This window comes from Manis javanica, chromosome 2 (genome assembly GCF_040802235.1).
Source record: "Manis javanica isolate MJ-LG chromosome 2, MJ_LKY, whole genome shotgun sequence".
NCBI classification, from domain to species: Eukaryota; Metazoa; Chordata; class Mammalia; order Pholidota; family Manidae; genus Manis; species Manis javanica.
The window spans coordinates 208955124-208978519 of record NC_133157.1 but is presented as its reverse complement, the minus strand read 5'-3'; the positions used below and the strand labels follow the sequence as shown (position 1 = coordinate 208978519).

The 23396-nt window shown below is 38.0% G+C and overlaps 1 long non-coding RNA gene and 1 pseudogene across 2 annotated transcripts; one reads left to right on the top strand and one right to left on the bottom strand.

Annotated features, from left to right (window-relative positions):
• Positions 1–391: 391 nt before the first annotated feature.
• LOC140848029 (uncharacterized) lies at positions 392–12653 on the top strand. Of its 2 annotated transcripts, none has more exons than XR_012128476.1 (6): positions 392–1272; positions 5914–6059; positions 6643–6819; positions 8039–8208; positions 8737–8844; positions 12391–12653. It is a non-coding gene; the product is annotated as an uncharacterized lncRNA (long non-coding RNA). The 2 variants fall into 2 exon arrangements; XR_012128475.1 differs by having other exon boundaries at positions 2925–6059.
• Positions 12654–13552: 899 nt separating this feature from the next.
• LOC140848028 (sperm-associated antigen 1 pseudogene) lies at positions 13553–23322 on the bottom strand (annotated as a pseudogene).
• Between the last annotated feature and the right edge of the window lie 74 nt (positions 23323–23396).

Sequence of the window (23396 nt, the reverse complement as noted above, 5' to 3'; positions counted from 1 at the left end):
TCACTGTTCAAATTTCCCTTTCTCACAATCACCCCTGTTTTATAGATGAAGGAACTAAACTCAGGCCAAATGACTCCTCAAAATCATACAGGTAGTAAGTGGCAGGGCAAGACTCAAACCTAGGTGTGTCTGACTTCAGGCTCGATGGCTTTTCCACAAAAATACTCCCAAAGGAGAGCAACATCTCTGTACCACATAGGGTTGGCATGAAAGTTGCTTTCCTGTTTGCTAACATTTTTATGCAGGTTTCCCAGTATTATAGAACCACTGAGTGACACTAATTCTAATACTTTCATTATATTAGCTCTAGCAAAGGTTGTTTTTAAAGGCTAGACAGGAAAAACAGAAAAACAAAACAAAAAACTGTGGGTTTAATTACAATATCAGTCAATAAAGACAGTAAAGAGGAATTCTGACATGTTGATGCTTTTCTGTCTGCTGTCTGTGCCGGGGGCTTAGCTCTGCTGTCAAGAGTATGATCAAGAGTGAATGTTTTCCTCCCAACTGTTTAACTGCCAACTGTTAACTGTTAACTGCCCCAGGTTGTGTCCCTGATGCCACGCCCAGCCATGTGACCTGCTTTGGCCAATGACATTGAGAAGTGAAATGTGCCATGTAACACAGAAGCTTTAAAGGGCCATTACATATTTCTTCTCTGTCTCCTTTCCCTCTGCATGAGGTTAGCATGTTTTGGATAGAAGCTGTTCTCACTAACTTGGTCCCATAAGGGTACTGCCCTGTGTCCCAGAGGGTGGCCCCCTGCAGGCTCCTAAGCCTTGGCCAGCAGCCCATCTGTCTTCACTCCATGACCAACTTGTGTTTACTCAGTTAGCTGGATGGTCTATTCTTTCCCGAAGGATTATTTGATAACCTCTGCCAAGTAACTATCACATGCTATACATGGCATTAATGAACTTAGAGATTAAAAAATATGTATGTCCCTTCAAATTGTGCAGAGCAGTATTTGTGACCCAGGTAGATACACCAGACGAAAATTATGAAGAGCCTTGAACCTGCTCTTTCCCACCAATTCAAGTTGGTGGTTTCCTTTTCACAACTGCCCTAAGTTATGGGCACTTGGGGCCTGGACTGTCAGACTAGCTTTTTAGCTGGCCTCTCTACATCCAGAAATTTCTACAACCTATTAGGATAACATCTTTCCTGATACTTTTCAGCAGCGCATCTGAAGTACCTCAAGCTGGTTCCCTATTACCAATAAAATCCATGTAGGGTCCTGATGCTGGAATCAAGGAAAGAGTGAGTTACCTGTTGGTAAGTGCTATAGAGATGTTAATTAAGCAATGTAATTAGATACTGTTGAAAGGTCTGAGCTATAAAACTTTATATGATAAAGAGGCTGCCTATTCAATGAAATGGGTACCTATAATTAGATGTAAAATTTCTCTTTCTGCTAACCCAAGCCCAAACCTACTGGTCCGGGTGTTTCTTTCATTTATTTATTTATTTTTGCTGCAGGCCCCCATATATTTGTGAAATGAAGGAACATATTGGGTTATTTCACTGCCACTACCTGGTAACTGGACTCATCCTTCATTTCATGTCAACTGCCTCCTGACCCAAGAAGCTATTGTTGAGCTTGACCCTCACATTGCACACTGGGTTAGCTGGATCACTGCTATTGATTTGCTAACCATCCATGTGCCAAATGCTATGTTAGGCAATGTTTTCACCAAGTCAAATGTACCATGGCCTCTGCCTTCAAAACTTTCCAATGTAATGAGAAGACAGGCAAGTAAATTAGTGAGGGTGACCCATGCCAGGATGCTATGGTAGAAGAATACTCAGAATGCCAAGGGATAGACAAAAGGGGCACCTCAATAAGACTAGAGGGTTCTGGCCAGACTTCCAACACATGACTCTTTTGCTAAATTTCTGTAGGTAAGAGTCAGTTAGAAGGAGAAAAGCAGTATGTTTTGGGGTGAAGGAGGTGGAACCTTTTAGTCCCATGAGATGGAAATCTGTGAAGTGGATACCACATGGCTGTGCTGACCTAGGCAGGCAGCGGGCTCTGGGGAAGATGTATTGGGCAAGGATTTGGGGCTCCTGCCTCATCTGTCTCTGATTATGTGATCTTGAGAGGATCACCGCCCCTCTGGGTTTCAGATTCTGTCTTTTGCTGGCATTTAGTGAAACCTGAACTCGTCTTAATAGTCCAGACTTTCTACTTTTTCCATAATTATCCAGCCTCTATACTCACTGTCTCCTAACACCAATATACTGGGTGCTCACTTTATGCCCAGGAAAGCACCAAGTGTTTTAAAAGATACAATTAGTGGGAAATGTAATCTTTGCTCTGGATGCATTTATAATTTGGAGAGGGAGAAAACAAGCCTTAGGAAAACAATTTAACACCTTTTACATCTTACACTAACTGTTTCACATGTGTTGGTCTTGTTGGCCCAATTACATGCTTGAAAAAAATCAGCCACCCCAGGATGGCAGTACACATGCCCAAGGCTGAGAACCTCAGAGGAGGCTTCACTTTTTAGGGGTAACAGTCTTCACTACAGTGGTCCCTTCAGTTACTAAACAAGTAAGCAAACAATAGCAAGCTCAGGAGAGGGGGAATCCAGAATTTTTATAATATATTGCCTGAAATGCCCAGTTATTAACAAAGAAATATGAGGCACATAAAGAAATAGGAAAGTGTGACCCATACTAAGGAAAAAGATCTGGCAGCAGAAATAGTCTATGAGAGGGACCAGATGTTAGATTTAACAGACTTCATAGTAGCCATTATTAACATGTTCAAAGAACTGAAGGAAACTATGATAAAAGAGGTAAAGAAAGGTGTGATGTCAACATCACAACAAATAGAAACTATCAAAGAGCTAGAAATTACAAATGAAATGGAAATTCTGGGGATGAAAAGTACAATCATTGAAATGTATCATTTATTAAAGGGGCTCAACACTATCTCTGAACTGAGACAAGAAGAAACAGCAAGCTTGATGATAATTCAATAAAGAGTATGCAATCTGCAGAAGAGAGAGGAAAGGGAATGAACAAAGGTGAACAGAGCCTCAGATTACAAAAGGTTGAAGAGTACCTTGGAAGTTACTCCTAGTTCCCTGTTAGGAGAGGCCAGCAGATGCCGCCCTGGTCAAGTGATCTAAGTGAACATCAGCAGGAGCAGGATCGACTGAAGTCGTGCCCCAGCCGATAGCAGCAACGAGAAGGACACAGCAATACTTCCATGGTATTTCCTCCCTAGATACCCCACCTGACTCACATCATGAGGAAACACATGAAACCAGATGATGAACATTCTGTGCACTAACTTGCCTGTAATCTTTAAGGATATCAAGGTCATGGAAGTCGAGAGAAGAACTGTTCCTCACAGAAGGAGAGTAAAGGGCCTTGACAAGTAAATGCAGTGTGTGCTGCTGAACTAGATCCTTTGGCTGGAATCACTGACAAAACTTGAATGAGTTCTGGGAATTAGATAGTGGTAATTACCACTGCCAGTTTCCTGATTTTGACATTTATATTTTGGCGATTGAAACATAAGTAAATCCTTATAATTCTACCAGGTTCTCAGTAATTTTTTTTATTTTTCTATAATTAAAATTATTGTAAATGTCCTATCATTAATTTCTCACTATTATTACTTTGATAAGTTTTAACAGTAAAGCTTTATACTTATGAGAATTTTAGGTATTTCTTGTGAATTGAATTGGTGCTTTTTTTCTTTTTTTTCATCTTATATTTCCTAATTTTGCTTTTTAATCCAGAGGTGAGTCTAGTATTGTTGGTGACGCCCATGAGCTCCTCATCTACTCCTGTACTCTGTTTTCATAGGCCATAGGGTTTGCACTCTCTCCATTCCTGTATATGCTCCTGTAATTTTTGTGATTCTTTGAAAATCTGAAGTTCTAATCTTAACATTTTTGTTTTCTCTCCTTTGGGAGTTAGTTGTGATGAGAGCACCAAAAATGGAAAAATGTGTGTCTTCCATGTCAGTGTATTTAGATAAATTAGTGGATTGGTTTTGGGAACCCTGAAGAAGAACCCTGGGAATCACTGTGTACTGTGATCTTTGAAAAGAATTGTTCAAGTATTTGAAGTGGTAAGAAGAACTTTGCCAAGAGTAAAAAAGGAGAAAAGAGAATTACATAAAAATAAACATTTGGAGTAACTGTAGCCTTTACTCTTTTGGGGTATTTCCCTTTACTTTCCTGAAAACAATATTTTTGTGACAAGTACTTTAGAAGAAATTTCAACTAGAATAATTAACAGTGCTGTCTTCATTCTTAATTTTCTAAAGCTTTGTTTTAAAACTGTGGCTCTTTAAATCACTGATGTATAGTATTAGAAAATAAACATGATACTCTTAAACTCATCTCCTGCTTCTTAATGAAGTGTTACTGTTTTAGCCACTCATTTCTTATAAAAGAAATATACCTAGGGAATGAAAATAAAAATTTTAAGTGAAAAAGAGAGAAGTATATAAGAGAAGGGAATAGAAAAATTGTGGAGAGGTTGTACCTCTAGTGGAATCGTAGCTTTGTGTTTTGAAGACTACTATTTATATATTTGTGTTAAGTTCCTGAAAAGTTGTATGTAAATTTGTTGCTTTATTAAAACAGAGAAAGTTACATTTTCAAAGACCCTTCTGCTGTTTTGTAAAAGCAAACAAAAACAAAAATTAGTCATTTTTAAGTGTGTTTGTCATGTTTTCTTCTAGATGTCTAAGGTCTAAGTTGGGTTAGCACACAATTTTTGCAAAGGGCCAGATAGTATATATTTTAGTCATGTGGGTCATGCAGTAAACTATTCATGTCTGCTGTAATAGGAAAGAAAGTAGGCATACACAGTAACACAAATGAATAAATCTTCACTATGTTCCTATGAAACATTATTTGATTTCTTCTTTCAACCACTTAAACATGTGAAAACTATTTTTAGTATGTGAGCTGTACAAAAACAGGCAGTGGGCATAGGTCCGTGGGCTGCATAGTTGACCTCATTTTCAAAAGTTCCTGATTGTAAAACTTTTTTTATATGATTGTCAAGTTCTGACACTATAGTCTCCCAGTAAGCTCTTTAGAGAAACACTATACATATAGAAAAGTATTTTAACTCCATACTTTAATCTTGTGAAGCAGATTTAAAAACATGGACAGAGTCCAGACTTTTCATTTTAAATAAAAACAATATAGTGAGATAAACCATTTTTTTTTTAAAAACAGATGTTACTGAGTTAGGCCATTACCTGGGAAATAACTAGGAATTGCTTTGAGGAAAATATTAAAGAATAGAAACTTATGCTTTTGAGGAAAATATTAAAGAATAGAAACTTATGCTTTAATTCATAATTTCATATAGACTTTACCATGATGTATAATGAAATAAACCTTAGTATATTTTTATTTGTTTGTTGTCCTGGTTGGTGTTTGAACTTTTGAGATAGGAATGTTGAAAAATATTTGTACGATTTTAAGTTGGTTTTTAAATTTCTTCCTTATTAGGTTGACTACCAGTTGTATCATAATTAAAGTTGTCTTTTTGATTGACATTTTGTAGAATAACCAGGTTCTAGATTAGAATTATATAGGATAAATTACATAGAAACTCAAAACAGTTTTCATTTATTTGTGCCTTTATTGTTTACAGTCTTTGGGCATCATCTTTTCCATGTAAAGAAATTTGTTAGCTATATTTTATTGATATTTCAAAGCACTAATCTGAAAGCTGCATTTCATGAGTTGAAGTAATAATCATTAGCCCTGATTTTCTTTCCCTTTTCAGTTTGGTGGAGGTTTTTATTTTTCCTTTCAGTAGTTTTTCCTGTGCCAAGGCCTCTTCAAGTATCACAGATCAGCATGATGAGAGATTACCATATTTTTCCTAATCTTCAATGTAGCTGGTTTTTGTGTTTTCTGATTACAGACCTTGCTTGCATGTACAAGTTATTTAGTCGTGTGCCAAATGGTTTGAAGACCATGTGTGAGTGTGTGAGTTCCTGTTTGAGGGAACAAGGTAAAGCCCTTGTTTCTGAGGAAGGAGAAGGAAAGAACCTCGTTGATTATATTCAGGTCAGTAACTATAGAAGATTCTCTTTAAGTTTATGACAAAGTGGTTTTGACAAGTGCTAAAAAAGTCACTTTTACTAAGCTATATATTATATATTTTTGACTTTGTCCCAAGGGTAAATTAATATGTGTAAATTATCCAAAAATCTAGAATTTTGCAAAGTAGGGGTATTTGTATTGGGTAGTAGGACTCAGCTGCTCTTTTCACTTACTAACCTATTTGATGAAGCCCTTATATGCCTTAGTGTTCATACACCTCCTGTGTAGGAAGAAAAACTGTTTCTTACTGTTTGTTTCAAAATGGTTTTGCTTTCAGTTAGTATTATGAATAAATTTTGCTGCAGTTTTTCCATGTTTTAAGTATAAATAAGAAGTTTTTTTGAATATTTTTAAAGCTCTTGTTGGATTCACCCATTAGTTGAGACAATGAAATGAAAAGAAGTTTGAAAACAAAATAGAATCTATGAGTTTAACACTGAATGCACACATTTATCAGCAAAATGATAATAATCATACATGATCACAAGTATATTGTTAATAGAAATATTATTAATAATATATCCTAATTTCTTTTGTTTTTTGAAAGGGCTTATTGGATCTGAAGAGTAGGTTTGATCACACTTCCTCCAGGAATCATTTAATAATGACCGGCTTTTTAAACGAACTATTGCAGGTGACTTGGAATATTTTCCCAAGTGCAACTCCAGGTCCCCTGAGTTTATCATTATTTATTGATGATAAGCTGAAAAAGGGAGTAAAAGGGGTAAGTATAAATGTGTGTGAAAACACGTTAAATTTTATTTGTAAATACAAAATTACTGTATTTCATAAGTACGAAATTAAGCATACATTATTCTTTGCTGTACTGTGTACTTCGCTTACATGTGTACTGTGATCTTTGAAGAGAATTGTTTAAGTATTTGAAGTTGTAAGAAGAACTTTGCCATTTGCCTTACTGTGTAATTGACATAAAAACAAAGAACTACATAGCATAGTTACTGACCAGTCTACAGACAGCAAGAGTCAGATATGCTATAGAGATGTAACTAGAAAACAGCTACCTGCAGCACAGAATGTTCTTTGCTGTCATCTGGTTCTGGGGTCTGTGTATCAAACAATATCTGGATGCAGAGAATTTGAAGGCATAAACTAGAATGGCTATCAAAAAATAGTTTGAAAGCATATATTGAAGCTCATTTTTAAGCCTTTATTATATATACTGGGACCTTGGAAGCTCACCACAGCATAGAAAATCATATTAAACATATTGTGATCACACATAACATTTATTTTTTTTTAAACTTCATTTTGGAACTTATGAAGCAAAAAGGAAAAACAAATGTCTGCAGGTCCTCAGGCAGGCAGCTGCAACAAAGAAACAGGAAGAAGACGACCATGGACACAGAATAGAAAAGACACATCTGTTTGGTCTTCCATAATTTTTAATACAAGTTTTATACCAACTGCACCACTATCATCTTGTCCTTCCTTAAAAGATAAGGGCAACGGGCAAAGGGTCTTCTGACTTTTAATTAATAACAAATTATTACCCTTCTTTGGCAAAATTTAGGTTTTTATTGAGCTTATATGAAAATAAGCAGTCTTTTTGGCTATGGAAGTTTCTACCCAAGTATTATGCAAAGTCATTGCAAGATTTTTGTGATTAAAATTTCATTGCATCTGTTAAAGTCATCCTTTAATCCTGCTGCGTGTCACTGCATGCCTCCATCTCAGTGGAGCCCTGGGGCCGGGAACTCCACTCTGCCCCCGGATGAGGGCTGTGCTGGGCGGGGATGTGGGAGCTGTGCTCGTGCTGTCTGAAGCAGGGGGCCCTCTCTCAGGCCGGTTCCCTCCTCCTTAGAGTTCTCAACCCGATGATTTGTTACCAAACAGTACTGGTTTTAAATATAGATGAACTATGGTGCTATTTGGTAGAACTACAATGTTTTAATTGTTAAATCTTCTTTTCATTGATTTTTCAGCAAACAGAACAAGAAGTAGAAACAGTATTGGATAAGGCAATGCTCCTTTTAAGGTTGATGCAAGAAAAAGATACATTTGAATGTTATTATAAGCAACACTTGGCAAGGAGACTTCTCACAAATAAAAGTGTTTCTGATGACTCTGAAAAAAATATGATATCTAGTGAAAGGTAAGGGGTACATAAGATGGAATGGAGTCTGTCCAACCAACTGATGTTTACCACATGATTAAACACTAGTAGCATATGATTAGAAAATACTTAATTTAGTTAAAATATTTTTTAATTAGCAAAGGTAGATTTTTTTTTTTTTTGAGCAGGCTATACTTTTGTTCAGGTTCTGGGGCATTCAGAGTTGGCTGGAAATTCTCTTGGTATGACAGGGCACGTTCATGGAAATGGGGAGTATCACCATATAGTTCTGTTTCACAAAGTGTGGTCCGTAGACTACCTGTACCCATTACCGCCTGAGATGCTTGTTAAAAACAGAGTTCTGGGCCCTACCATCAGGAAGGCATATCAGAATCTGAAAGAGTCTGGGAATCTACATTATAAATAGAATCCTTGGGTTATTCATAGAGCAACTCTTAGAAAGATTTAGAAAAGATGGCAGTAGTGTGGAATAGTTTATTTCTTTGTACATTTTCTCATCCAAAAATCCCTCATTTATTTATGTGTATTTGTGTTTTTCCTCCATAGACTGAATGTGGATGTCAGTTCACATCAGAACTGGAAGGAATGTTTAGGGATATGAGCATCTCAAGCATAACTATGGATGAATTCGGGCAACATCTACAGACAACTGGGGTAAGATTCTCCACTTATTTCTACTTTTAAATGAAATTCATTCATGTAAAGTCTTTTTGTTTTTAATTAAAGCATCGTTGATAACAATATTACATTGGTTTAAAGTATATGACACTGTTATTCATCAGCTCATGTAGTCTTCTGCAGTGGGCATTTTCATCCTTTATCAGAACTGAATTGCTGGGGTTGGTTCCTTAAATGTCATGAGAGATAACATATGTATTGTCCGAGTGCTTTAAAAATCATTTTCCCCCAGATAAGTTCTTCTTCTAACTATCAATGTTAAAATACTTATTTCTCACTCTTCTAAAACTAAGTTTATCCTCCCCACTTGAAGGAATGCAGTGAAAATTTAATGAACAATGATTCTGCTGCTGTAACCATTCTAGATCACGGAAAGAATCATGGGCTGAGGCAGGCGTCCTGAGTTTTAGTGCTCTTGCTTTCACTCGCCCTCAGCACCCAGCGCTGTGCTGTAGGAGACTTGTTTCCCCGCTATCCTGTGCCTCAGTCTCCTCATTCACATCTGTAAGATCAGCCTAAATGGGCCTGATGTCTGATGAACTGAGTATTAAACACTGACACCAGTGCATTTTAAATGTGATTTTGTATTGTGACTCCCAAAAGGCAGTAAGCTAGAATCTATACAGCTTTGGAGTCCAGCGGGGGTTTTGTGAGGATTCAGTGAAGTTCAGAATTTTGTTTCTTTCTTACTGTTTTTCAATTTCACCTTTAACCTTAAGTTTTAGAAAACTCCAGCTTTTCTTTGACATTTTCTCTCTCAAATAGTATATACTGCTTTGTAATTAAGACATGTCACACCCATGAAAGAAATTTGGAGATCTTTCCTCTGATATTTAAATATGAGATCACTTCTGCTGGTTCCACAGTCTTCACAAGTAAAATATATGAAAATACCTAATTCTATAGAAATGGGCATTTATATATATTAACGCATTACTGGGACTTCTGGTCCCTCTCCATTTTCAATAGTTGTATGATTTGCCTCATATTTGTAGTGTAGAAGGGCTGAAAGCAGGAAAGATAAAAGTCTATGGTAAATAGAAATTCGGGTGGGGAGAAACTGAATAATGTGATGATCCTAGATACTTTTGTCTTTTTTAGATTGTTTAGGGATTTGTAACTTTATTCTAATACATTGATACATATTTTCATGTGATTCAGTTTTTTTTCTGTTCATTCTTATTCTTCAACTTACTTTACATATATTGAGAGCTACAGGGAGAGAACTAGTTGGAATAAATACTCTGTTGAAACTACCTATAAGGGAAGGTTCAACACCCTTACTGTTTTAAGTATTGTTGAAAATTACCTGGGCTGTGATCTTGAAGGCCCTTTGACAAGAAAATTAGGTTCTTTGCTCTTGACTACTTTGTTGGGGTTGTCTCATTTAAAAAGAGGGAGAGAATGATTATTCAACATAATGATTTCATCAGATCTGTTTGCCTTTCAGTTGTTTAAAGTTTGTGAGTTTTTCAGGCTTAAATCTTGATTGTTCAGACATATCTTTCACTCTGGTAGAGTATTTGTTTAGTAATTTGTTAACTACAGTAAGGAGAGTACTTATCAAGATGCTTCATTTTTTCTGTTATTTGATTGCAGTTTCCACTTAACTATAAAGCCACTATTTACAAGGAATTATTGACTTTTTTATAATTGTTTATGCTAAGGACCTTAAGCTCTAAATTTCCGAAGCCTTAATCTGCATTAGACAGATTTGATGAAAAGTGACAGATTAATCAAAACAGATCTTGAGCTTTCTGAAATCTTCAAGCTCTTTTAAAATATCACCAATCCTGCAGCTGATGATTCTTTGAAACTTTCTTAAAGATTCTCAGTCTGTTGAAATATACCAAGACACTGGCTCTTCACTTTCTTTTAGAAGTCATAAAATAAGTACTTTCTTGAAATTCTAATAATAATTGTGGTACATTTTATTTAGATAAATCTTAAGCTGAAATAAATTTAAGTATTTGTCCATTTTTTCCTCTGTTTTTATTTTTAAAACAGGGACAGGGTAAGGAAAATCATCTTACAATCATACTTCTGTTTACATCACAAATCACATCAGATCCTAACAGACTTTTCTGGTACCTCTGTCTGTGTATTTGCCCCTGTCATGTGCTATCTGAATATAGGCTGAGTGGCCTCAAAATATTGCTAAGATAGTTAGAAAGAGATGACACAAACTTGTAGTAATAGTACTTTAAGGTTTTTTTTCCCTTCTATTTAACAAGTAATTCATCAAGTGTTTTCTGTGCAAAGCATTGTTGTAGAAGTGGGTATACATAGCAGAACAAAATAGACACAAATCCTGCTATGATGGAGCTTACATTCTGATCTGGGAGACAGATAATGAACCAGATAAATAAACATAGCACCTTAGCTGCTGATAGGAGCTGCAGACGACATCTGCAGCAGGGAAACGTGGTTAGGGAAGGCTTCCTTTAGAAAAAAATGACATTTTGAGCAAAGACTTGAATGTTAAGAAATTGTGTGGATATATGGGAGAAAGATAAAAAGACTTTATTGTCTAGGATGTATCAAACCAAGTTGTGACCCCCAACTCCCAGTCCCCAATTTCGACAAATACAGTTATCCGACCTACTCTTTTCATCCTCTGAGAATCTCTGCTATGATCATCTCTCCTATGCATCATCTAAGATTTCTAGTTGCAGTTTTTCTAAAGTGGAGTAAACAATGAGTAGATATGTGGGGAGAAATCTGACCATGGAATACTTGTTTATATTATTCAATTCCTCTCTTTCAAGAATCTGTTATCACCAAATCATGAAGGTTAGATAAAAATGGAGTAATGGTTTAGAACAAGCTGTGAATATCAATAATAAAGATAATACTTCACCCTTAAAAATTCCTATTGATACTTTATTGTTTTCTTAAAAATTAAATTTTTTCAAAGAATAAACAATCGTGACAGTATTTCTAATGTATATTTTCTAGAGGTAGTCATACATTATACAAATATTTAGATCACCTACTATGTAGGACTGCATATACAGTGTCCCGTGGAGAGGTTGTTAAAATGTGAACTCCATGTAAAAAACAAGTTTTGTCAATGTAGTTGAAATGTGAATGGGATAATAGAAATAAGTTGTTTGTATGTTAAAATGGTTTAAAAGATTTAAAAGCTGAGATAAAAGATACTATTGTAGAAATTTCTTTAAAATGATGGTGATATATGGTCCCTTTATATTTTATCTGTAAATTAGCTTACAAGCCAAAATTTTACACTTCTCAGTGACACCAATAAGACTTTGTTCACATGCACAGACTTAACCTTTGATTAGTATTTTATAAAGCCAACAACGTAAGCAATAATTATAAATATTTGCCAAGATACTTAACATTTGGAATACACTGGGATGGGTCTAACCTTTAAGAAGAGTTATGTGCTAGATATTGGACATGGAGCTAACTACTTTGATAATTCTAACACAGTGTGAATATGGAATGGGTAACTAATCCTAGTTAATTGGGGGGCATATGTCTTTCTCTTCTGCACAGGTATCTTTAGGTGGTGTTGACCTCACAGCCTGGGTGCTAATGACAGGATACTGGCCCACTCCGTCAGCCACACCAAAGTGCAACATCCCACCAGCCCCAAGACATGCTTTTGAGATATTCAGGAGGTAAACAGAAATACAACTTTGCTTTTCTGAGTGCAAATAATTGTTCAAAATTTAAATAAATTTGAGGATTGGTAGTTTCCCTGATTGAGTCTATACTCCATTTTTAACCTCATGTTCTAAAGGAGAAGTTATTATCCCTATGCTTTTCAACTTGTAAGAAAGAGCTGTATACATTCTTTTCAGAGGAATGTTTCTTAATGTCTTTTCTTCAGTATTCAGTGCATGGTTAGGAGTATATTTTGTGTTGTTGATGTCTGCCAGTGGCTTAGGGTGAATTGATTATGAAGAAAGGTGGTCTTTAGAACAGCAGTGACTGAGCAGAGGCCAGGGGCAAGTGTACCAGTAGAAATTATTTAGTATGCTTTGTTTATCATTTAATACCTAGCTCAATGAATCACTTAGGTCTTTTTCCCTCTATCTCTGTCTCCCTCCCCCCTCCTTTTTTTTTGAGACTTGAATGTTTTATTTTAAGAAAGATCTTTATTTTGACCCAGTTGACAAAAAGGAGCTTTCAATATAATAAGAGTTCTTCACTTTTCCCTTTTACATTAAGGGAATAAATATGGTCATGCTTGTATGAGAAGACATTGAAATGTTTGGGAAAATGTAGGGGGTGACACTTCAAACAGAAACCCAGGCTTAGTTTGTTTTTCTATATAGTGGTCCTTTTGTTACTGCTTATATAAGCATCATATATGGGAAAGTAGCTTTTTAAAATCTAGTAAAAAGTGGTAGAAATTTTTCGCAATTTTTCTTAAGCAATGCTTTCATATTAGAAAAAATATCTTCCTCTAATAGTTCTAAATTGATAATCACAATTTATTTAATAATCATTTCATATTATAGACTTAAATGTTGAAATTCATTTTAGCAAACTGTAATCCGTACTAGTATAAAATGAGATTTATATATATATATGTCTTAGCATGAAATATAGGTGGTGTAGAAATTACTGTTAATGATTTTCACTTTTAAAAATGAATTTTAGAGAAATATATTTCTATCAAACTTGAGGACACATTCACAGTTAAAAGAAATGTAATTTAACTGAAATTTTTAATGTTACTAAAAGAAAATGCAGAATATAAATTAAAATGTATTTTAACAGTTGTAAATATAATTATTAAATATAAAGATGTTAGCTCTGGTACATAAGAAAATACTTACAACTAATAAAAAATGGATTGTAGAATATACATGTTCTATGTATAAAAATAAGTAAAATATTTTATAGTCCAAAGGGTATTTTCTAAGCCAGGTTATCCATGCAACTCTATTATAATACCATCTCATTAGCATTAGTGGAGCACATAGAAGCATGGAAGAAATCTAACAATAATCGTGATTTAAAGCTCATATTGCAACTTTAGCGCCTGTACAACTTGTAAAGTAAAATGTTCATTTGGTGTGTCTGAGAGGTCATCAAAGAGCTGTTCAATTTGCTCCTTTTGGCTCTTGCTAATTAGTGTCAACATCATCTTAAACCTTTCTGCTTTGCTCAGATAGAAAAGATGCTGATACACCAATGAGAGATCTTTACCGATAAGATTGTTTTTCAGACACTGAATGAGGAGGAGGAATATATCGCCTTCAAGTTTGTTACTCAACAACATTGGCAAATCTTTTGGTTCAGTGATGGCTAAAAGGTGTGCACAGGTTTCTTTATCTTTCCTAGTACTGAGAGCATTTATAACCTGACCAAATTCACAGGCATTGTTAGGCTTAGTGATCAGTAGCTTTCATAGTGTTCCGGTGGTGTATCGCTTGGGTCTCCCTCTTCAGGAGCAAGGCTGGCTGTGGCCACCTCCTCTGAGGTCCTTTCGGGCTCCTCTTCATGGCCTGCACTTACCTCTTGAATCTCAATTTTCCTTCTCTCCTTGTCTTTATTGAGTGATGCTGTATTATCCTTAATATTAAGGAATCTGGTTACTCCTTCCAGTTCCATCTTTGCCTCAACAATACTTGAGTCTAGTAGAACTTTATGGAGAGCGTTTAAACTTTTCTGGTAGTTCTTGAGTCCTTTATGAGCAAGAGCTCGTCTATAGCAAGCTTTCACATTCCTGTTATCTGTCTGCAGTGCCTGATCACAGGCCTGCTTTGCCTCTTCAAACTGGCACAGTTGCAAGTCACAGAGAGCTCTTTGTGTAGATGGCACATTGCTTGTTGTTAATGTTTAAGCATTCACTGTATTTACTGAAGGCATCTTTATGGTTTTTATCTTTACACATTGATTTCCTTCTTCTTTAAGAATTTTAAACATTTTTTCATCTGTGGTGCCTTCTTGGTGGTGGCTGCAGGCATCTCCCACTTGGTCTGGGGGTGTCTCTGCTGTAGGCGGCCAAGCCCGCAGCTGCACAGAAGAGGGCAGAGCAGGAATGGGCAACAGCTTCTCCCTCCAGCTTGGTCCATCCAGATCCATTAAAATTCTTGTTATTCAGCAGAGAGGAAGCGGCTGAAAAGAGATGTGTTGCCAGGGAGAAAAGAAGCATATGCAGGGGAATTTAATATATACAGATTCCTTCCCATTCTCACTCAGGGGGTGAACACAGGTCATAATATAAATTAGATCCAAATTCTTTGCTATTTCAGCATTATAAATTAATACTCATCCTAGATGAGTGTCTATTAAAGGGTATATAACACAAATATCTAGCAGGCTCATGGAGACATCCATTCTGAGAAGAAACAACAGATACGTTTCCACTGACAGATGTGGTGCCAGTGAACATGTGCAAATCCTGTTAATACAGTCATTTGCTAGCTGGATTCCACAGTCTATTTGCAACACTGTTTTATAATCCACATAAGCTTTCTGATACTGCTCTAAAGTTTCAGAGGCCATTGCTCGTCGAAGAAGAGGTTTGATTGAGAATGGATGAAGTTCCAGAGCCCTGTTACAGTCGTGAATGCATCCACTGCAGTTTCCTTCTTTTAGGTAACATGCTGCTCTGTTTGAATATAAGATACTCAGATCATCTGCACTTCCACATACTGCAGGCTCCAGCTGTGCGATCGCCGCCGAGTATTTGAGGGCCGCCTCCGAGAACTGCCCGGTTTTGAAGAGCTCGTTGCCCCGGCTCTTCAGGCCGGCGGGGCCCAGCTGCAGGGCGCCTGGCTCGGGGGGCGCACGGGCGGCAGCGGGGTCCCCGGCGCCGCCTCCACAGCCCTAGTGTCCGAGGGCAGTGCCCACCGCCGCCGAGGCCCGCGCCCGGCCCCGCCTGTCCGTGCGGGCCCCTGGCGCCCGCGCCCGCCTGCCGCCCTCGCCTTTGCCGGTCAGCCTCTTCTGGATGTTGCCCACGGTGGGCGGCCCGGTGGCGCCGCCGGTTCCTGCCGGCTCCGGGGCCTCTGTGGGGAGCGGATGCGGGAAGTGAGCGTTTGCATCACCGGGAGAACCCACGGCGGAGGCCGCCGGGAGCCGCCGCTCCCAGGGGCGGGTTCGCGCCGATGCCTCCCTCCCATCTCCTTTTATTGTTTTCTTTTCCTTAAGTTACTGGAGCTGAGCTTGATTCGTAGATTTCCTTTAGCTTTCAAATCGCCCTCTCTGAGGATGCCGCACCGCCCAGTGGCAGCTTCCCCGCTCAGCTCAGCCACTCTCCAGCCTGCGCCGCCCAGCGTCCCGTGCCCCCTGCTGCGCCTCCAGCCCCAGACACCCCTACTGTCACTGTGCCTTGATCTTTTCGGCAGCAGTGCGCTGAGGGCCGTGCTGCAGGGGCTGAGGCAGTGGAGGCCGGTGCCTCCTTGAGCTCTGAGCCTGAGCCGCCACAGTTTGTCATCTGGGTGGAGAGGCAGCTCTCTATTCCTCATTTTTTTTGATGAATTATGTCAATTTTAATAATAAAAGAACAACAAAATTAAACACATCTGTAATATTTTGCATTAAACATAAAACAAGACTTGGTTTTGATTAGTCAGGTAGGTGGCCTCAGAGCTCTCCACTTTAAAAAAACAGTTCTTATATTTGATAGTATTTAAAGTATTAGGAACGTGTATGCAGTCTTCAGCACTTAAGTGTCATGAGGACTTTTAATATGGGAGTGTTGTTTTACAACAAGAAATCATCAATATTTCTATTACTCTTTAATCATTATCAAGCAGTAAGGATTTGGTTATTCATTTTCTGCTTCATTTATAAAAGGCTGCATAGGATTGCCCCTTTTTAAAATGCATGGTCTTTAACTTTATTTAATGCAGAAGGTAGAAACAGATGAAATGAAGGGCACTGATCTACAAATTACTCAAGTAAGACACCTGCGTCATCTGTGAGTTTTCAAATGATTCATTGTTTAAATGATTAAGTGAACAACCAGACCTATAACAGGAAGTCCATGTAGGCATGATCATATCATATCATGTAGGCATGATCATATCATGTCTCCAGACTGGAGTAACTTGAACTTGGTTGGCTTGATGATATTAAATATGAAAAATCTAGCAGGATGTCAATGAATGTTAACCTTCTCTCCCTTTCTAAAATCAAAGCCATTCAATGATGATTTATTACTTGGCTTTGATTTTTCCCATGTTCTACATCCATAGGATGTAGATATGAAATATTGATAAGGAAGAAAATACTAGAACATATCAAAATATGACTGTTCACAGTACCTGTTGAACACTGGTGTTTTAGAAATCTGTAAGAAAATAGACCAAATGTTAATGGCAGTAGTGTCTCTGAATGGAGGAATTATAGGTGGTGTTTTATTTTTTTTTTATGTTGTCCAAGTTTCCATAATGATCATGTATTACTACCAGATTATAGGAAGTTTTATCCTTAATAAGAGTAGATGAAAAGAAAGAGAAAGAACATACCTCCTTTCACTTATTAAATATCTTTAAGAAAACATTTTATAATTTGTTTTAAAAAGGCTTTAAATGACCAAAAGAAGCTAACTACTGTCCTAGCCTTTTTCCCAGCCATGCTGAACTACTTGTACTTCCACTCGTGCATCATGCTGACTCCCTTGTAGATGCTGTTCCTAATGTCTTAAATACCTTCCTTGTGTCCTTAAAGTAACTAACTCCAAGATGTCTTTCAAAACTCATCATCACCTTATCCAGGAAGCCTTTCTATTCTCCCCAGTGCAATATAAATGTTTGTCCTTTGGACAGTCTTCTATAATGACTGCAGAAAGTGTTACTCCCAAGTGACTTAGCATAGCACGTACTGAATAAAAAGAAGAGTGAATAGAGAAGCCACTTTGACATTTCTGTAATATGAGCAATGGTTAACCTTTGTTCTTTCTCTCACTTAAGTGACTGACATCAGAGATGCATTAAGTGATTGGTCCTTTGACCAGAGTGGTTAAGCCAAACTAGGTGTCTGGACACCTTAAAAAGGGCTACACTTATGTAGACTCAACCTGTTAATTTCATAATATCTGTTCAGTAAATATTAATTGACGGCATAAATTCCAGGTTCTGTGTTAGGCACTGGAATATAGAATGGAGAGACAATGCCTCTTCTCCCAGTGAGGTTAGAGTCTCATGAGGTCAGAGGGAAAACCTACAGTTCTGGAGGGTGACAAGTGCTTGTGTTGAGGCATTCAAATACTGTAGCAGCAAAAAAGAGGTGGTGGGGATGGGGACACACCTTCTTCACCCCCTCCCCCAACAATGTATAAAATTAAAATGCAGCTGTGTCTACAAAGGCAAATCAAAATAAGAGACTGGACTGGACAACCATCTGAGTAACATAATCAGTGTAAACAATGTCCTGTAACGTGAATAGACAAAGCAAACAGCAAAACCCGCTGTCACAGCTCCCGCTCACAGTGGAAGATTGGAAGACAGGCTGGCTGCCCCTCACTGCAGGAAGTCCAGATCTTTCTGTACACCAGCATGTTCGGTGCTTCATCTGCCACCCCGTTGCTGGTCTGCCCATAATTATTCCCCTGGGCCATGTCACCGCACACTTGCTCCACTCTCAGACGCAAGAATTCCCAGTCTGCCCTCCGTGCCAAGGTCACGGCCCCGAGGCGGCTCCCGGCACGGGCGCTGTCAGATGGCGGCGAGCAGAGCCTCGCGGCAGGGCAGCTGCGTCACCCGCGGCGGATGCGGAACCGCGCGGGCTCCCGCCGTTCGGGCCAACACCAACCCCGTCGCGTGCACGGGCGGCTGGGCAGCCCGCTCGCCGCTCGCTCCGCCCGCGCCTCCCTCCCAGGCAACGGCCCCGCCGAGCGCGCGCCGGATCCCGGAGCCGGCTCGTGCGCGCGCCTGCGCAGGGAGGGCTCTCTGTTGCTTCTTGAGTGAGTTTTGGTAATTGAAAAGCACCACTACCAAATAATTTGCCTAGTAAAGCTATTTTGTCAAATTTATGAGTTTAGAGCTGTTAATTGCATTTCCTTATCCTTTTACTGTCTTTAGGAATATAGTGATATGCCCTCTTTTGGGTAATTTGCTCTTGTTTTCTTTGGTTAGCTTGGAAGAGTTCTTTCAGTTTTATTAACTTTTTTTCCCTGCAAAGAACTAGCTTTTGATTTTACTGATTTTGTTGTCTACGTTCATTGATTTCCATTCTGTTCTTTAGTATTTCCTTCCATATTTAGCTTTGGTTTTATTTGCTTTTCTCTTTCTAGATTTTTAAGATGGGAGCTTAGAGTATTCATTGGAGTTTTCTTTCTACTATGATTTAGTGCCTTAATTTCTGTGTAAGAATTCTGTAAATTTTATGTTCTATTTCTATTTTCACACAATTCATATTATTTTCTCTTTGCCCTTGAAATGTCTTTATTGACCCATGGGTTACCTTGAGGTGTATTTAATTTCCACACTTGAAGTCCTGTTTTTTATTAACTGTTTTGTTACTGATTTTAAGTTTACTACCCTCTTATCAGAAAACATCTTCTGTGAATTGAAATTTTTTCACTTAGGATTAGTTTTATGACCCGGTATATGATCTCACAGTGTATGTCATAATGCACACTTGAGAAGAATGTACATTCTGTGACCAGGCTACATACTGGAATGTCACTAGGACCTGCTGGTTGGTAGTGTTGGTCTATGGTGGTGGTGTTCTAGTTACAGACTTTTCTCTTTTCAGTTGTATCAATTTTTGCTTCGTGTAATTTGAAGCTGTTTTGTCAGGTGAGTATACATTTAGAATTTGATGAAGGAAATCACAACATTATGTAATGTCCCTCTTTACTCCTTGTAATTTTCCAAGCTCTGAATATTTTATCTGGTATTAATATAGCCTTTAGCTTTCTTTTCTTTAATATTTTACATTTCGCTTAATGGAGGTCAGATTCTCTTAGCTTTCCATTATCTAACTCTCTCTCTCTATTATTTTTGAATTCGTTCCACAAATCTTTTGCTTAGATAAAGGATTCTCTTCTGGGTTGGCAGTTCTTTACTTTCCTCACTTTAAAGACACTATTGAACATTCTGTGGCCTCCACTATATTTTATGAGAATTCTGTGATCAATCAAATTTTAGTTTATCTTTGCTTTTTAGCATTATGACATGTTTAGGCTTATCAGGCCTAGCTGTTTGTTACGGATTTTGAGTTTATGCCTTATTGGGCCTAAACTCTTTGAATTTGCTCAGTTTGGGACTTGCTGAGCATCTTGAATCTCTAAATTTAAGTTTTTGTCAAAGCTGAGATCTTTTCTGCTCTTAGTAAGAATTGTTTTATCTAAAAAATAAGTTTTTCTTTTCTTTTATAGAACACCTATAATGTGAAATTTAGACAATTTGATACTGTCCCACAAGTTTCTAAGGATGTATTCATTTTTTCCAATGTTCTCTCCTGTCTTTTCTTCAGTGTAGATAATTTCTGCTGCTCTGTTATTTTCAAGTTTACAGACCCTTCTATTATCTCTGTTCAGTGGTTGAGCCCATGCAATGTCTTTTGAAATTTTTGGTAATTATATTTTTCAGTTCTAAATTTCTCGATGTGGATCTTTTTTTATAGTTTTTATTTTTCTGCTAGAAGTTTAGTCTTTCCAATTTTTAAGAGTATTAAGCATTACCACATTTAATATGGTTATAATAGCTGCTTTAAAGTCTTTATGTGATAATTACAACATGAGGCATCTCAAAATAGGCATCTGTCCTTTCTTTTCCTTGAGAATTTGTCACATTCTCCAATGGTGTGTGTATGTGTGTGTAGTTTGTTTTAGCATGTGCAGTAAATTTGGGATTTTATTCTGGCCATTTTGAATATGATCATGTCATTTCTGAGTCATGTTTGTATAGGTGCATTCAGACTATTTACATTTAGGGTGATTATGGATAGGTATGTACTTATTGCCATTGCAGGCTTTAGATTCGTGGTAACCAAATGTTCAAGGGTAACATCCTTACTATCTAAGAGTCTAATTTAACTCACTTAGTATGCTATTACAAACACAAGCTAAACGTTCTTTTTTTTCCTCTCCTTTTCTTCGTCCTCCACTCTTTATATATTGGGTATCACATTCTGTACTCTTTCTCTGTACATTTTTATTACCTCTGGTGACAGCTATTTAACCTTAGGAACACTTCCATCTATAGGAGTCCCTCCAGAATACACTATAGAGATGGTTTGTGGGAGGTAAATTCTCTCAGCTTTTGCTTACCTGGAAATTGTTTAATCCCTCCTTCAAATTTAAATGATAACCTTGCCAGGTAGAGTATTCTTGGTTCGAGGCCCTTCTGCTCCATTGCATTAAATATATCATGCCACTCCCTTCTGGCCTGTAAGGTTTCTGCTGGGAAGGCTGATGATAGCCTGATGGGCTTTCCTTTGTGTATGATCTGTTTACTCTCTCTGGCTGCTCTTAATAGTCTGTCCTTATCCTTGATCTTTGCCATTTTAATTAGTACATGTTTTGGTGTTGTCTTCCTTGGGTCCCTTGTGTTTGGAGATCTGTGCACCTCCACGGCCTGAGAGACTATCTCCTTCCCCAGGTAGGGGAAGTTTTCAGCAATTACCTCCTCAAAGACACTTTGCCTTTTATACTCTCTTCTTCTTCTGGTACCCCTCTAATACGAATGTTGTTCCATTTGGATTGGTCACACAGTTCTCTCAATACTCTTTCATTCCTAGAGATCCTTCTTTCCTGTTGCTCTTTCAGGATTAGTTGTGTTAATTATATTTTCATACTATATGTGGTTTTGGGGGGAGGCCTCTGTCTCACCTCTCATGCTGCCATCTGCAAACCGATCCTGTCAGTAGTGTGGCTTCTTTATACTGATGTTGTACTCACTGAGGGCAGTGGTCAACTCCTCCATGGTTAAGTGTACTCCCTTCATTTTTTGTGGTGCCGCAGAGCATCGTGGGCAATATCTGAGATGAATTTATGGGCAGCAAGGGAGATGAGCTGCATTCCATGTGTGTTCAAGGCCTCAAAGCCAGCATGGTTCAGGAAGTATCCAGTCATTACATCTGGGAATAGAGATGTGGAATCCTCCAGCTGCAATCAGGAAGTCCACTAGAGGTGTGCTGAACACCATCGGCCTCACTGCTCCATGGGCAGTGTTGAGCAGCGGGTAAACGCCGTTAGGCACGGCCCCCTCTGAGGATGCTGCACCGCCCAGTGACAGCTTCCCTGCTCAGCTCAGCCACTCTCCAGCCTGTGCCGCCGTGCGTCCCATGCCCCCTGCTTCGCCTCCAGCCCCAACACCCATACTGTCACTGTGCCTTGTTCTTTTTGGCAGCAGTGTGCTGAGGGCCATGCTGCAGGGGCTGAGGCCTTGGAGGCTGGTGCCTCCTTGAGGTCTGAGCCTGAGTCGCCACAGTTTGTCATCTGGGTGGAAGAGGCAGTTCTCTATTCCTTCTTGAGTGCGTTTTGGTAATTGGTAAGTACCACTACCAAGTAATTTGCCTATTTCAGCTATTTTGTCAAGTTTATGAGTTTAGAGCTGTTTATTGTATTTCCTTATCCTTTTAATATCTTTAGGAATATAGTGATATGCCCTCTTTTGGGTAATTTGCTCTTGTTTTCTTTGGTTAGCTTGGAAGAGTTCTTTCAGTTTTATTGACTTTTTTTTCCCTGCAAAGAACTAGCTTTTGATTTTACTGATTTTGTTGTCTATGTTCATTGATTTCCATTCTGTTCTTTAGTATTTCCTTCCATATTTAGCTTTGGTTTTATTTGCTTTTCTCTTTCTAGATTTTTAAGATAGGAGCTTAGAGTATTCGTTGGAGTCTTCTTTCTACTATGATTTAGTGCCTTAATTTCTGTGTAAGAATCCTGTAAATTTTATGTTCTATTTCTATTTTCACACAATTAATATTATTTTCTCTTTGCCCTTGAAATGTCTTTATTGACCCATGGGTTACCTAGAGGTGTATTTAATTTCCACACTTGAGGTCCTCTTTTTTTTTTAACTGTTTTGTTACTAATTTTAAGTTTACTACCCTCTTATCAGAAAACATTTTGTGTGGTTTGAAATTTTTTCACTTGTTAAGATTAGTTTTATGACCCAGTATATGATCTCACAGTGTATGTCATAATGCACACTTGAGAAGTATGTACATTCTGTGGCCAGGCTGCATACTGGAATGTCACTAGAACCTGTTGGTTGGTAGTGTTGGTCTGTGGTAGTGGTGTTCCAATTACAGACTTTTCTGTTTTCAGTTGTATCAATTTTTGGCTTGTGTAATTTGAAAGTCTTTTGTCAGGTGAGTGTACATTTAGAATTTGATGAAGGAAATCATAACATTATGTAATGTCTCTCTTTACTCCTTGTAATTTTCCTAGCTCTGAAGCTCTGAATATTTTGTCTGGTATTAATATAGCCTTTAGCTTTCTTTTGTTTAATATTTTACATTTCCTTTAATGTAGGTCAGATTCTCTTAGCTTTCCATCATCTAAGTCTCTCTCTCTCTCTCTCTCTCTCTCTCTTTCTTTCTCTCTCTCTCTCTGTTATTTTTGTATTCATTCCACAAATCTTTTG